The sequence below is a fragment of the Xyrauchen texanus genome, chromosome 23 (assembly GCF_025860055.1).
Source record: "Xyrauchen texanus isolate HMW12.3.18 chromosome 23, RBS_HiC_50CHRs, whole genome shotgun sequence".
NCBI lineage: Eukaryota > Metazoa > Chordata > Actinopteri > Cypriniformes > Catostomidae > Xyrauchen > Xyrauchen texanus.
This window is the reverse complement of record NC_068298.1, coordinates 39,768,397-39,782,306: the sequence shown is the minus strand read 5'-3', so window position 1 is coordinate 39,782,306 and position 13,910 is coordinate 39,768,397.

Genomic DNA, 13,910 nt, shown 5'->3' with positions numbered 1-13,910 from the left:
AGGCCGGGAGGGAGTCATCCTCCGGGCACCTTTTAGGAACCTGACGATTAAGTCGTGCTTACCAAGAGACTTGCCGTCTACCGTGTCGTGGTGGGCCGCGATAGCGGCAACATACACCTTGAGGGTGGAGGGGGACAGCCTCCTCTCCAGCCTCTCCTGAAGAAACAGGTCTTCGGCTCGGGAAGAACACCAGTCCGCGAACAGACGCCACTTCAGGGTGTAAAGATGCCTGGTCGAAGGGGCTCTGGCTTGGTTAATAGTGTCTATGACGGCCGAAGGTAGGCCGGCTAGATCCTCCGCGTCCCATCCAGGGACCAGACGTGGAGATTCCAGAGGTCTGGATGCGGATGCCAGAGCGTGCCCCGTCCCTGAGAAAGAAGGTCCTTCCTCAGGGGAATTCGCCAGGGAGGGGCTGTCATGAGGAGCGTGAGATCCGAAAACCACGTCTGGTTGGGCCAGTAGGGGGCCACCAGAGTGACTTGCTCCTTGTCCTCCCTGACCTTGCATAGCACCTGTGCAAGAAGGCTCACTGGGGGAAAAGCGTACTTGCGCAGCCCCGCGGGCCAGCTGTGCGCCAGAGCATCTGTCCCAAGGGGAGCCTCTGTGAGGGCATACCAGAGCGGACAGTGGGAGGTTTCCTGGGAGGCAAACAGGTCTACCTGGGCCTTGCCGAACCTGTCCCAAATCAGCTGGACCGATTGGGGGTGGAGCCTCCACTCTCCGCCGGGCAAGTTTTGTCTTGACAGCGCGTCACATTGAGGTTGCCGGGGATGTGAGTGGCGCGCAGTGACTCCAGTCGCTGCTGACTCCAAGGGAGGAGACGACGGGCGAGCTGTGACATGTGGAGGGAGCGTACTCCACCTTGGCGGTTTATGTAGGCCACCACCGTGGTGCTGTCTGTCCTGACTAGGACATGCTTGCCACGAATCAACGGAAGAAATTTCTTCAGGGCAAGAAAACGGCCAGCAGCTCTTGGCAGTTGATGTTCCAGCGCAGCGGGCCTCGGTTCCACCGGCCTGCGGCTGCGCGCCCGTTGCACACGGCGCCCCAACCCAATTTGGAGGCGTCGGTTGTAACCAGAACGCGACTGGACACCTGCTGCAAAGGTACTCCTGCCCGTAGAAAGCAGAGGTCTGTCCAGGGTTTGAAGGTTTGGCGGCAGGCAGGGGTAACTTCCACGCCGTGCGTGCCGTGGCGCCATGCTCGTCTCGGGACTCGAGTCTGGAGCCAATGCTGAAGTGGTCTCATATGCAACAACCCCAGTGGCGCAGCCGCCGCGGAGGATGCCATATGCCCCAGGAGCTGTTGGAAACGTTTCAAAGGGACCACGGTGCCTGGTTCGAAAGAAGCGAGGCATTCCAGCACTGACTGAGCACGCTCGTCTGAACCAGCCGGCCGGGGAACAGTCATGGGGCTGAGGGCGGGAGCACCGCATCCTGGGCGCCGAGACTGTTGAGGCCTGAAAGCACAGTGCCGTGAGAACAGCATTTGCGGGCCATGTGACCCAGAGGTAAAGGAAATAGCTCTTTTATTGAGAATTTGGGTACCGCAGCCCCCGTCAGGGGGTGCGGCAAATGAAAAAACAAAAGATTCTCCTCCCGGCCCTCCACCGGGGGACGGAGCGGTCTTACCACCTCCGGAGCTAACTTCTCGTCCTCTGGGTCCGCTGTCTCAGGGACGCTTGGGAGCCTTCCGGGTCCTCGAAGGGGTCCGTGAGGCAGGGGGCGTACGCTTCCTGCGGTTTGCTCGACGCCGGGGCTGAGAGCTGGGCCCAGGTTGAGGCGGAGCAGAAGGTCTTCTGGCCGCGGGAGGACGCCCTCGGCGAGCAGGTGGGGCCTGGGCCGTGGCGGCAAGCTTGCGGCGCGGCATGATGTGCGAAATGGCCTCCGTCTGCTTCTTCACCAGGGAGAACTGCTGGGCAAAGTCCTCAACGGTGTCGCCGAAGAGGCCGAACTGGGAGACAGGGGCGTTGAGGAAGCGAGTCTTGTCAGCTTCACGCATCTCAACCAAGTCCAGCCATTGCTGACGTTCCTGGACCACCAGAGTGGCCATCGCCTGCCCGAGTGCCTGCGCTGTGACCTTCGTCGCTCTCAGGGCGAGGTCGGTCGCTGAGCGCAGTTCCTGCAGCGTGTCGGGATCAGGGCCACCCCGTGCATGTTGCGCAGTGCCTTGGCTTGGTGGACCTGCAGGAGAGTCATGGCATGCAGGGCGGAAGCGCGCGTCCGGTAGCGCTGTAGGCCTTCGCGGTGAGCGAGGATGTTGCTCTACAGGACCGGGAAGGGAGTACAGGGCGGCCCCGCCAGGTGGTAGTGCTTCCGGGACATAAGTGGAGCGCAACAGCTCTATCCACCTGGGGGATCTCCGTGTACCCGTGGCGCGCTCCGCCGTCGAGGGTGGCGAGGGCGGATGAGCAGGTGGCGGTGCGACGAATGGAGAGGGGTGCTCTCCACGAAGACGTCAGCTCATCATGCACCTCCGGGAAGAAAGGAACCGGGGGGGGGGGCGAGGCTGTGAGCGGCGCCCCACGCCCAAGAACCAATCGTCCAGCCATGATGGCTGTGGGGAGGATGGAGGGTTCCAATCCAGGCCCACGCTGTTGGCTGCCCGGGAAAGCATATCGGACATCTGTGCATCGGCCTCCTCCTGGGCGTGCAAGCCTGAAGGCGGCAGCCCAGAGGAGCCCTCAGCATCAGAGCCCACGCCCTCCGATGTCACGGCGAACTCATCTGCTTCCATCGCAAGAGGGTAGGCAGACTGGCTGTGAGGCGAGTCGCCGCCACCTCGAGCGGGGACGGGAGTCAACGAGCGTGCCGGGGCGCGGGTGGTCCGAGGGGGCGTACCCGGCGGAGCTGCACCCGCTGCCATCCCCCGAATCGCCTCCATCACCATCACAAGAAGGAGCGACGCAGGGGGCGGCTGGAGAGGTTGTAAGCAAGCCGCGACCGCAACGTTGTCATGGTCATGTTCTCGCAATGAGAACATGAACCATCCACAAACGCAGCCTCAGTGTGATCACTGCCCAGACACACGAGACAACGCCTGTGGCCGTCGGAAGCGGAGAGTACTCTACCGCATCCAGGAACAACACAGGGGCGGAAAGGCATCTTTCTTATAAAGACGCGTCCTTAAAAGGACGTTCAACGCCGCTGTGTTTTTTGCTCTTTTAGAGGAAATTACTCTTTTAAATAAAATCACTCTTTTATGAATGAAAGAACTCCTGAGAGATCTTTCTTATCTGCAACTGTCGATGCGCTCAGGGGCAGGAAGTGCACAGCCGTGCAAACAGGAGAAAGCCGCTGTTGTGCGCCGTAGAATCCAACAGCATGCAGCAGAGGATAGCAGGAACTCGGTGTGTAAAACGCAGCAGTCTGCAAACACGACCATCGGCTCCGAAGAAATTTTCTGAATGAACTCCCGTATTGCGCCGCTTAAATACCCGTATGTCCGGGGGCGGGACATGCAAATACTGGTTGCCAACTCTCATTGGCCTTTTTTCATAGTTCAGAGGTGAATATCGGCGCTCAAGAGAGACCCCTACTGTCGCTTCTCTGACACAATGTGGAGAGAGCGACAGAAGGGGAAATCATGTTTCAAAACATTCAAAACAGCTCACGGACTGGCCCTATTTATTGCAGTGTGCCTATAGGTGGTTTGGTTGTTATCAGTATCACCATTTTTTTTGTTTTAGATTTCAGTGTTCTTGAAGGTATTCCCAAATGTCATGGATGATCTGAACAGACCTTTTGTTGACAGGTAGTGGCTCTGGGATGAAACAAATCACCTGATCATCACTGTACCAATGTATGTCATCTCTGGGGCTTGGCCAAAAAAACGTGTTTATGCCGTTCCTGTGCATACATTTGATTTTGATATTGTGGTTCTCCACTTCCTGAATGATACCAGGGTATGGCTGTTCATCGTAATTAAGAACACACCACTGTCCAATGTGTTTACTCTCTATGACCTCTGGACGAAGTGAACAATCAAATGACAATTGTTTAGTTGCTGCAAAATTTTCCATTTTTTTCATGCTAAGAAATGCCTCTTGGAGTGCATAACATGGGCAATCATACACACCCTTTTCAGCCTGGCAGAAACAACTTATGTCTCTGTATTTTAGACAGCTGGGTTCAGTGCTCACCACTTGATGAATTTTCATCATTCCCTTTATGGTGCTCAGTGTTTGCACTTCTTCCATCATTTGTACCCAGGCATCAACATCCTCTTCTCCAACATAAAACAGTCGTACCACTGATCCAGAATGTTTCAAATGGTAAAAGAGGGATTCTGCATCGGGCAAATCTTGTCCATGCCTAACCAAATTGTCTGCAGTTCTTTTAAGTGTTCCGCCTATCCCATCTGGTGCCCCCTTGCCATGACTGGCTTCGAAGAAGTTCCAGGTGGTTGTGGAAAACCCTTTCTTTCTGCTTACAAGCTGTTTTCACTTGGCATCCTTACTTCCAAAAATCTGGAGGAAATGGCTGATGCCATTGCGTGTGATATGACAAAAAAGGAGTGCGCATATGGCCAATGCAAGGAATGCAAGATGACCACGTGTTCACTCGTGGTCATCTTGCATTCCTTGCATTGGCCATATGCGAGTACTGTGAGGCTGGGCCATCACTAAAAAAATGCAGACAGGTCACATTTGGATGGTTTTCTTGAATCATTTTAAGAACAGGATCCAAGTGGGCCCAAATGCTAAGAGGGTCATGTCATCTGCTTGGTGATATAGTGCAGAAGGACACTGGTGCTGGCTCAGCCTGGACATAAAGCACACCTGTATGAAGTGTTGCCTGTTTGTGTGAACCCCCAAAATGAACTGCCTGTATCTCTTTTGCATATTTGCAGAAGTAATTTTCACTGAAATCTATATGGATGAGGCATTCATTTGGGCCAAGATTTTCACGCAGTTTCCTGTACATGGAATACTGCCATCTGATGTTAAAGATGTGTCCACGGAACTTAAACAATCTGTCCTGAAACTGAGTCACAAGTTCATCCTCTGTCATAGCAATTTCCTTTTTGATTGTAACTGTGGAGCTAACACAACCATTCTCATGACTTATCTTTTCAAGGGACCACTGAGTCAGATTTACCTCTTTGTTCTGAGGGGATCTAAAGAGTGAACACGTGGTCATCTTGCATTCCTTGCATTGGCCATATGCGCACTCCTTTTTTGTCATAACACGCAATGGCATCAGCCATTTCCTCCAGATTTTTGGAAGTAAGGATGCCAAGTGAAAACAGCTTGTCTGCCATATATTGCAAGTTCTCATGGGTTTTGCAGAGGCAAGTATCCCGGTCAGCCTCTTTTAGCTGTGTAACCCAAAATGGTCTCTGGGCACAAAAAAAAGAGTAAGACACATGCTTATGCTCTGCACTGAACTTCTTGTGGAGATTGACCATAATGTCACAGAGAATTCTTCTTTGCTTTTTTATTTTACTTACAGTGACTGTGTTCTTCTTTCCAGTGACAACCCTACTCACATCATCTCTCAAAAAGAATTGTTTGACAGTGCTCCTTAGACCTTGAGAGATTATATTCTTCTGTCTTATGAAATCAAGTTTTCTCCCACATGTTTTCCACCTTTTATATGAAAAGCCAATCTGTTTTTGGCAGACATTCTGTAATTTATACTTTTTGATCAATTTTCCACAAATCAGCCGTGCATAAATTAGTTTGACCCTCTCTTTTTTTGCTGCAGAATATCTTGCCTTTATTTCACTTAAAAGAGAGAAGTGAAACCTAAGGGTTTTTTTGACCAGTGATTAGGCATTGCTTCCCATAAGAATGTTTATTGTTTTGGTTGTGGGGCTCTGAGGATACTTTTTCAGCATTTTCTTCTTTAGACAGGTACATTTTGTTTTGTACTTTGCAGCTTTTTTTTTCTCCATTTCAAGTTTATGTTGCAGCTTTTTCAGTTGTCGGTAGCATTGCCTTCTCTCTCTGTGTATTTTCTTTTTTCCATGGATTTTTTGCCTGAAATACGTCAAAATACGATTAAGCCACAAGCCATCACTTACAAATGGTTAAGTATAATTTGAATTATTTACATACAAAATATGATTTACAGTTACAATCCCTTTTATTCGTCCTAAAACCTAACCTAGATGTGCTGGGTATCCTCCTTGGACTATCTGAACTTAATGGTGTGTCTGGTGGAGTCAAGGTGCCCTGTTGTGACTCGCTTTCTTGCCCTGTATTCTGCCTTATATATTCTCCAGTTCTTCCTTACTGCTCTCTTTTCCCTCTCTGGGAGATCTCCTATTCTCAGTCTTGTTTTGCACTGAATGTTTTTTAAATCGGTCTGCTGTTTCTTTTGAAGGAACTCTGCTCTTCGAACTGGGTCTGCATCTCTGCGCTGTCTATAAAGACGCTGCTTTTCAGCAGCAGTTAATCTTGCCATACCTGACAAAAGAGATACAATTATATGATTACGGATGTCCTGTGTGTTGTATTAAAAATACAACATTACTGGTATATTGTCTGTGGAGTTACTATAGAGTATGTGGTGTTACCAGGAAAGACAGTAACACCACAGACAAATTAGCCTAAATCCAGACTTTTCTAAAATGGAGGCTGCCATCATGATGATTTCAAGATCAGAGGACATTCTAGAAATATTAATAAGTATGCATTTATCAAATTTTTTATTAAAATATGTAAAATCTGCAAGTTATCAACATAACACCACAGACACTAATAAAGTGCGACACATGAAATTGTCAGGAATTTAGCTAACTTTAAGAAAATGAATAAGAAAGAATGTACTCACCATGCACCCCTCAGATCAACCAGCACCTGCAATAACCTTTACACACAGGAAGTAGTCCAAACAGATTTCCCCCTTTTCTTAAAGGGGCGACATCCATTAATGTAACACCACAGACATGAATTTGGGGAACACTACTTTTTTCGTGAATATTACAAAATATGTATTTTTTAAAACAATTTAATAAAATTGTACATGTTAAATAAAAACTATATTCATAATATAACCACTTTTTTTTGTTAAAAATGTTATATTGTTGTAATTAAATTCCATGATATCTCTCTGAGATATGGTGGGAACATACATATTTTGTTATAAATGCAATCTCTCAAACTCAATTAAATATGTATTTTAAAACTAAAAATTATCTATTAATAGTGCACAAATTGTGTTTATCCTACAGAATACAAAAATGAAAACATTTTATAATTTATTGGTATTTAAAGTTCATTTCAACTGTTGTAAAGTAGAGGGACACCACTTGCCACCACAAATGAAGAATGACCCCTGTACTGCTGTCCGTGCTGCATTTTTCTTGTGATATCAAATAAGTTACATTCAGGGCTGGACTACCGTCTGGTATACCGGGCATTTTTGGGCTGATCTGGGGCAGAATGTCTATCGGGAGAACCGAGCTGGCCGGTGGTGAAACGTGCGGAATGTGCCGCTATTTGCAACAATGAACCGCCGCGTTATTTAAAACGGACCAAAAAACGGTGCTGCAATATGCAGCGAACACTACACCCCCCAACTCAACAACATCACATTGTAGTAGTAACCATGGTTAATTGTGTAGTAACTATGGTTTAACTAAATACCATGGTTAAACTATAATTACTGTAGTGAAATAGTTAATTTTTGTAAAGAGTAAACAAAACAGAAATCTAATCGTTTTCTGTTTAGGCTAAAAAACAATAATGACGAATAATGACAAAAAATATTATTTTAAATGACCCATTTTATCCCAAGTAATCGCAAACAAATTTTTAACAGGGGTATCATATTGGTATCTGTTGTGTCTTTATGTAGACAAGAAAGACTAAAAAGATATTCCTTCAGGAAACTTAATCAAAATGCTCAGAATCAACAGGACAACTAAAACATGTACATGTGCAGCATTCTCACTCTTCTCTTCTCCTCTTTCTTTACATCACTACCACCAGGAACTGATTGCCATCTAGTGGTGTGTTAATGTAAGGACAACACAGTATCGACGATATTGGACTTGAAATTATTGGTATCGGAAAGAAAATAAGTGGTATCACCCATTCTTTAACAGAAGCAGCAGGAAATATCAAAACACGTTCAACAAAATCTCTTTGTGCTCTCTAGATACCCTCTGTTCTCACTCAGTGTATGTGTGCACTCACAAATTTCACAAGTGCTTGCTTTCGGAATGCCTTCTCTTGGCACTTGGATTTAAAGTTGTCAAAGGTTGTCCACCAATCAGAATGGGCTTCAGGACTGACTTTCTCTGTCAGAGAAATAAGTCACCTTAATAGGAAAATAGAATATGTTCAAATTTAGAGCAACTCCACTTTTTTAACCAAATGAGGTGATCTGCTACAGAAAATAGTTTATTTTCTCATCAAGCAAATACAGTTAGAACAGATGCACTGAATTATGTTTTGGTTAACATTAAGCAAAATATGACAGGATATGCCTCAAATTCAAAAACACTACAAAGCTGAAGTTGTATAGCATGTAGTCTAAAGGCCGAAACATACTTCACACAAGTATATGAACGCAGACGTGAGATTTTGGCCAATGCATGGCCTACACGTGGTCCCGCTGTACATACTTTATGTGCACTCTTGCATTGCTCTGGTGGTTACAAACCTCACACCACAAGAGGGCAATAGAGGGTTTTTTTAGGTGCCACAAAACTAAATCACGAAAATTTTCTCTGTGGTCTGGTGTTTTATGAATTCAAAAAGCCATCCCAATATGTCCAAATGACTGGATATCCATAGCTAGTTGTGGCATTTCTGCTGCGGACACCTTTCCATTTCTTCCTGGCTTGGACAAATCGGTCCCGTAGTTGTTTCCATTTTGTCTTTACAGTGTCGTTATCAGAATTTAGGGAAGCTGCAATTTCTTGCTAAGCATTTTCAATAACTGTTTTATTAGAATGGAGAGGGGATGAGGAGTTGTAAATATGTTCGAATAATTTAACTTGTTTGCAAGACTCTCCTCAAATTGCTGATCCACCATGGCAGTTGTTGATTGAAAACAGAAATCCACCTTAGCGCCCCTTGCGACAATGCAGAGAATACAGTGCGTACTTGTGTTGGGTTATGAATTGAGCCCTGACACATTTCACTACGCAAGGAAGCGTGGAATCGAGCTTGCTTAGCAAGGAGCGTCTGCGTTCTCGTAATTTCGTGAAGTATGTTTGGGGCTTAATTGGCACTGACTATTTATTAACTTCTGACTGCAATAGGTAGATCACATCGTCTTTATCATCATCATCATTAATGCCTCCAGTGCCTGTCCTCGGCTTGCTCATGATCCACAGTCAAACATCACCAGCTAATGGTTATGGGTGATTCTATGTTTATGTTTAAGGAGAATTTTAATGGCTAAAATAATTATAAATTAAAAATAAAATCTTGTTTTTAAGAATAGATAAAATAGATTTCAACCTTTTTAGTGTGTATTGATTTACTTATTCCTTCTTTCTATGAGTTTTCAAATGTTACATTTGCCAGTATTTCTCCCTCACCCATACTTTTGAACTTCTTAATGATACATTTATAATACATTTCAGATTTTATCAATCAGATAAAATATCCATTGCACTTTCCTCTAAAAACTTGGCATTCACGTGCACAATTTGGATTTATTTTCAACAAAGAAAAAAATAATTGCTGTCCCAATTACAGTTGTCAATACCACATCAACGCTAAAATGAGAAAAGAGTTTCAACTGAAGTTAAGTCGCACTAAAGTTTTGACTGTAGGCGTCCAGGGAACCGGAATACTGGCTTTTCACCTGGGAGAGTGGTCTGATGGTCTGACGGTGAAATTAAAGAACATTTATATGTGGTGAACATCAGTTAAGATGGTATTCCAGGGACCAGTTTATGGCAGGGCCCCTCTCTAACTGCCGGTGTGGAAGAAGATCTACCTTAATGTGATTGCATCCTTGGTGAATGAACATAAACATATGTTCAGCAACATCAGACAAGATGCTAAGACAACTACCAGACACCTCTTACAGGGCAGAAAGTGTGGCCTGCTGCACCAACCAGACTCATTCCTAAGAACTAAGCAAGATCTGCGATCAATTCCTTCAGGACATCCCGGATACAGCAGCAGGGGATGAACACAGAGATCTATTCATATCTATGTTTGGAGGCCTTAAATTAATATAAACTGCAACATATCCACTCCATTTTCATGCAAAGCACAGTTTATGTTAATGGTTATTGACTGTTAACACAACAGTTCATGGGACAGACCTATTAACAGAACACTTATTGTGTTTGGTCTCTATCTGTTCCATACGATGCCTTTAATAATTTGAAAGAGTTTTGGTAAAGAAATAATGCATGGGTAAACTGTTAAAGACACAGATTTAACACTGTACTTTATGCTACGCAAATGAGTTCCACACTAGGGTGGGCAACACCATGGCTACTTCAGACACCAGTGGCCAATCACACTCCTGGATCGGAAAGGCGCCAGATTTCAATCTCCTCCTCATCAGAAAGGGATAAATATATCCCCTGGGTAGACACACCCTTGTCCTGCATTTCCAACTCGACGTGGAAGGAGACATTAGCAGACACACCATGTCCTGAGTTTCTGACCTGATGAGGAAAGAGGCTTCAAGATAGTTGAGGTTAAGGTTTTGTGAGCAAACTTTTATATTGCTTTATGGCTGCACTCTAGCTGAAAATGGGCCCCAGAATAGATGGACCTTTTCTGACCCTTATTGCCCCTCCAGCAGTGCAGCCCAGTCCACAAAGGATCTCTGCATCGGCAGACTTTGCCTGTCCCACATGGCTCCTCAGTGACGGAGCCAGCCTGCAAAGGACCCTGTGAAGATTCAACTGACCCAGCTCTCTAGTCCAATCTTTAAGGACCCTCTTGGCGCAACCGAAGTTAAGCATCCTCCACCTCAGAGTGGCAACGACTACTGGATCGCAACTCTGTGCCCTTCCCACTGCACGCTGATTTGGGGCCGATTCGGCATGGCACAGGTAGCCAGTGGAAGACGTCTATACTGCCGGACTGATCACCCGACTGTGTGGAACGTAAATATAAACGTACCTAACCTCTTTCTAGAGACTTTGGCATTAGATTATACTTGCGGCATATTCTTTTCTAACTTGCTTAGATAACAGTTACCTGGGGTCAGCTTGTTACAAATAAATAATAGGTATATTATTTGAATAATGATTAATAAGTATTATTTATCACCATTTTACCAGAGCCATTAGGTGGTTCCCATAAGCAGCATTCCCATACAATTCTCTCACGTTGTTACATTCAGTTCAACAGCATTGCATTTATCCATTCTGTGTTCAAATAATTTATTTGTTTTATTGTTTTATTCAGTACTATCATTTTTGGTTATTAGTTTATAATCCTTTAACAGTGCATATCATTATTAGCATTATTAATCGTTGCTGTATTTACGCTTGCATATCTTTTGTTAATACATTTCTTTAATTTTATTACAACTGTGTCTTCATTGTGTTGATGATCAAATACTCTACTTGTTGTCCAGAAATCCTTCAGCTGACCAACTTCCTCTAGTTTACATTAATTTTAAATTACTGAACAGCTCTTTTGGGAGTGTTCTTAAAATTCTTAAGATAGTATTCTTATCTGGTGCCTCGTATTGCAGAGGGGGAGGGGTTATCTGATCCACTCATAACCACACCTTAAGTGACACGTGATCAAAAATCACTACGTCATCTGTGAATTGAGTAAAAACCACTACATACAACTAATTGAAATATCCTAGCTAACATGATTTCCGTATGGGTCTTACCTTTAAATTATATATCAGGTCCTTGGAAAAACACTGCATCTTCACAGCTGGAATTGCACTAAACTGTAATGTTGTTTCCCTTTTCTCCATTGAAGTGACAAGAATGTTGGAATTTCCACAAAATCATAATATTTTATGATATAAATATAAAACAGCTCTTTTAATGGTTTGACCTCATTTGGAGAGCGCAGTGTTGATGCGAGACAGGTTGTTGTGTCGAATTAAGTGACACAAGGGGTCTTCCTTGGGAGACTCGTGTACCTCTGAACTTGAGAAAAGGCCAATGTGAAAATGGCAGACAGAATTTGCATGTCCCGCCCCCGGACATACGGGTATAAAGGGAAGCAGGCATGCGTCTATCAATCAGATTTTTTCTTCGAAGCCGAGCGGTTATGCAACAGCAAGCTGAGTTCACCACTGTTCCACCCACCTCTACTGGCAAGAAGCACTGCTGTTGGATCTTATGGTGCATTTCCAGCTGGCGTTCTATTTACATTGAATTTATCGCACTCAATCTCACTGAAATCACATGCTTTGGTGCTGTTCTTTTAAAAAGATCCTCACAGGAGAGCATGCCCCGGACCCCCCTACAAAATAAGGAAACACTCTTTGACTATAATCCTACAAAATATAATGAGTATAGTTTCTGTTTTATTAAGACAGTTATTTTTATGCATTCATATCTTACTATACTGTATATATGCATCTATATACACAATATGTGATGAAGATTGTCTAAATTTAATTCTGCATGCTCCCGTGTGGTCGTGGAATTTGTACTTCTCCAGACTTGTAACTCGTAATTGACTGTTGCTGTTTAATATTAAAAATACATGTTATTTGGATATTTAATTTTATATGTGTCGTCTAAAGAGTTATAAGGCCAATTGTCTTAATAATGGATGTAACGGTCGCATCTCGTATGCTTTGCACTCATGCACAGAAAGCACACCTGAGGTAAATAAACTTAATTTGAAAGACAGCGTCTCAGATTCTGTTTGTTTGTATATTTTATTTTAGCCAAACTACCTCTGTACTCGCAATGAATGGTGGGTAAATTTCTCTCTCCACTACCTGTGAAGTGATGTATAGGATTCAGAACCGTCTGTTTTTATTGATCTTAAATAGATTCTGAAGTAATTTCTTCACTTACTGAAAGATGCAAATGGACTTATGCTTTGTGTTCTACAGCATGCATCAAGATATAATAATCACGCACTTTCACAAGGTATCTTAATCCATGAATCACAAACCCAGTGCTGGTCCTAGCCTTTTGGGGCCTTAAGCAATACTTTGCTTAAAAACAATAAAAATGTTTATTCTACATTTTCTATATAACTTCCTGTTCATGTGACCTGATGATGATGTCACACCACATGTAATATATTCACAAACACCTGACCAGGGGCCTGTACCATGATGGTAGTTGAACAAACTCAGGGTTGCAGGATTGGTTTAGAGTTGACAAAACCAAACCGATGCAATCAGGCTTTATTGGTACCATGAGGCAGCTCATCAACTTTCTTTGTCAACTCAGGCTTTGATCCTTAAACTATGATTACCAATCAATCAATCGCGTTCGATATGGATAGAGCTAGAGCTATATAATTTTCTGCGGAGGAGCAAGAGATTATTATTCAGAAATACGAAGAATATAGAAATGTCTTTCAAGCACGCAGTAACACCGTCTCTGCTGCCAAAGCAAGAGAACAATCTTGGAGGAAGATTGCGGATTGCGTTAATGAATACGTTGAACAAATACATTCTATAGGCCATTAATGTAAAATTATGTATATAATCATATTAAAAATATTTTAAATAAAATGAAAATGTGTGTATTCATGTTAATATATAAAACATATTTGTGTGTGTGTGTGTGTGTGTGTGTGTGTGTGTGTGTGTGTGTGTGTGTGTGTGTGTGTGTGTGTGTGTGTGTGTGTGTGCGTGTATTTATCACTTTGTGGGGACCAAATGTCCCCATAAGGATAGTAAAACCCGAAATTTTTGACCTTGTGGGGACATTTTGTCGGTCCCCATGAGGAAAACAGCTTATAAATCATACTAAATTATGTTTTTGAAAATGTAAAAATGCAGAAAGTTTTCTGTGAGGGTTAGGTTTAGGGGTAGGGT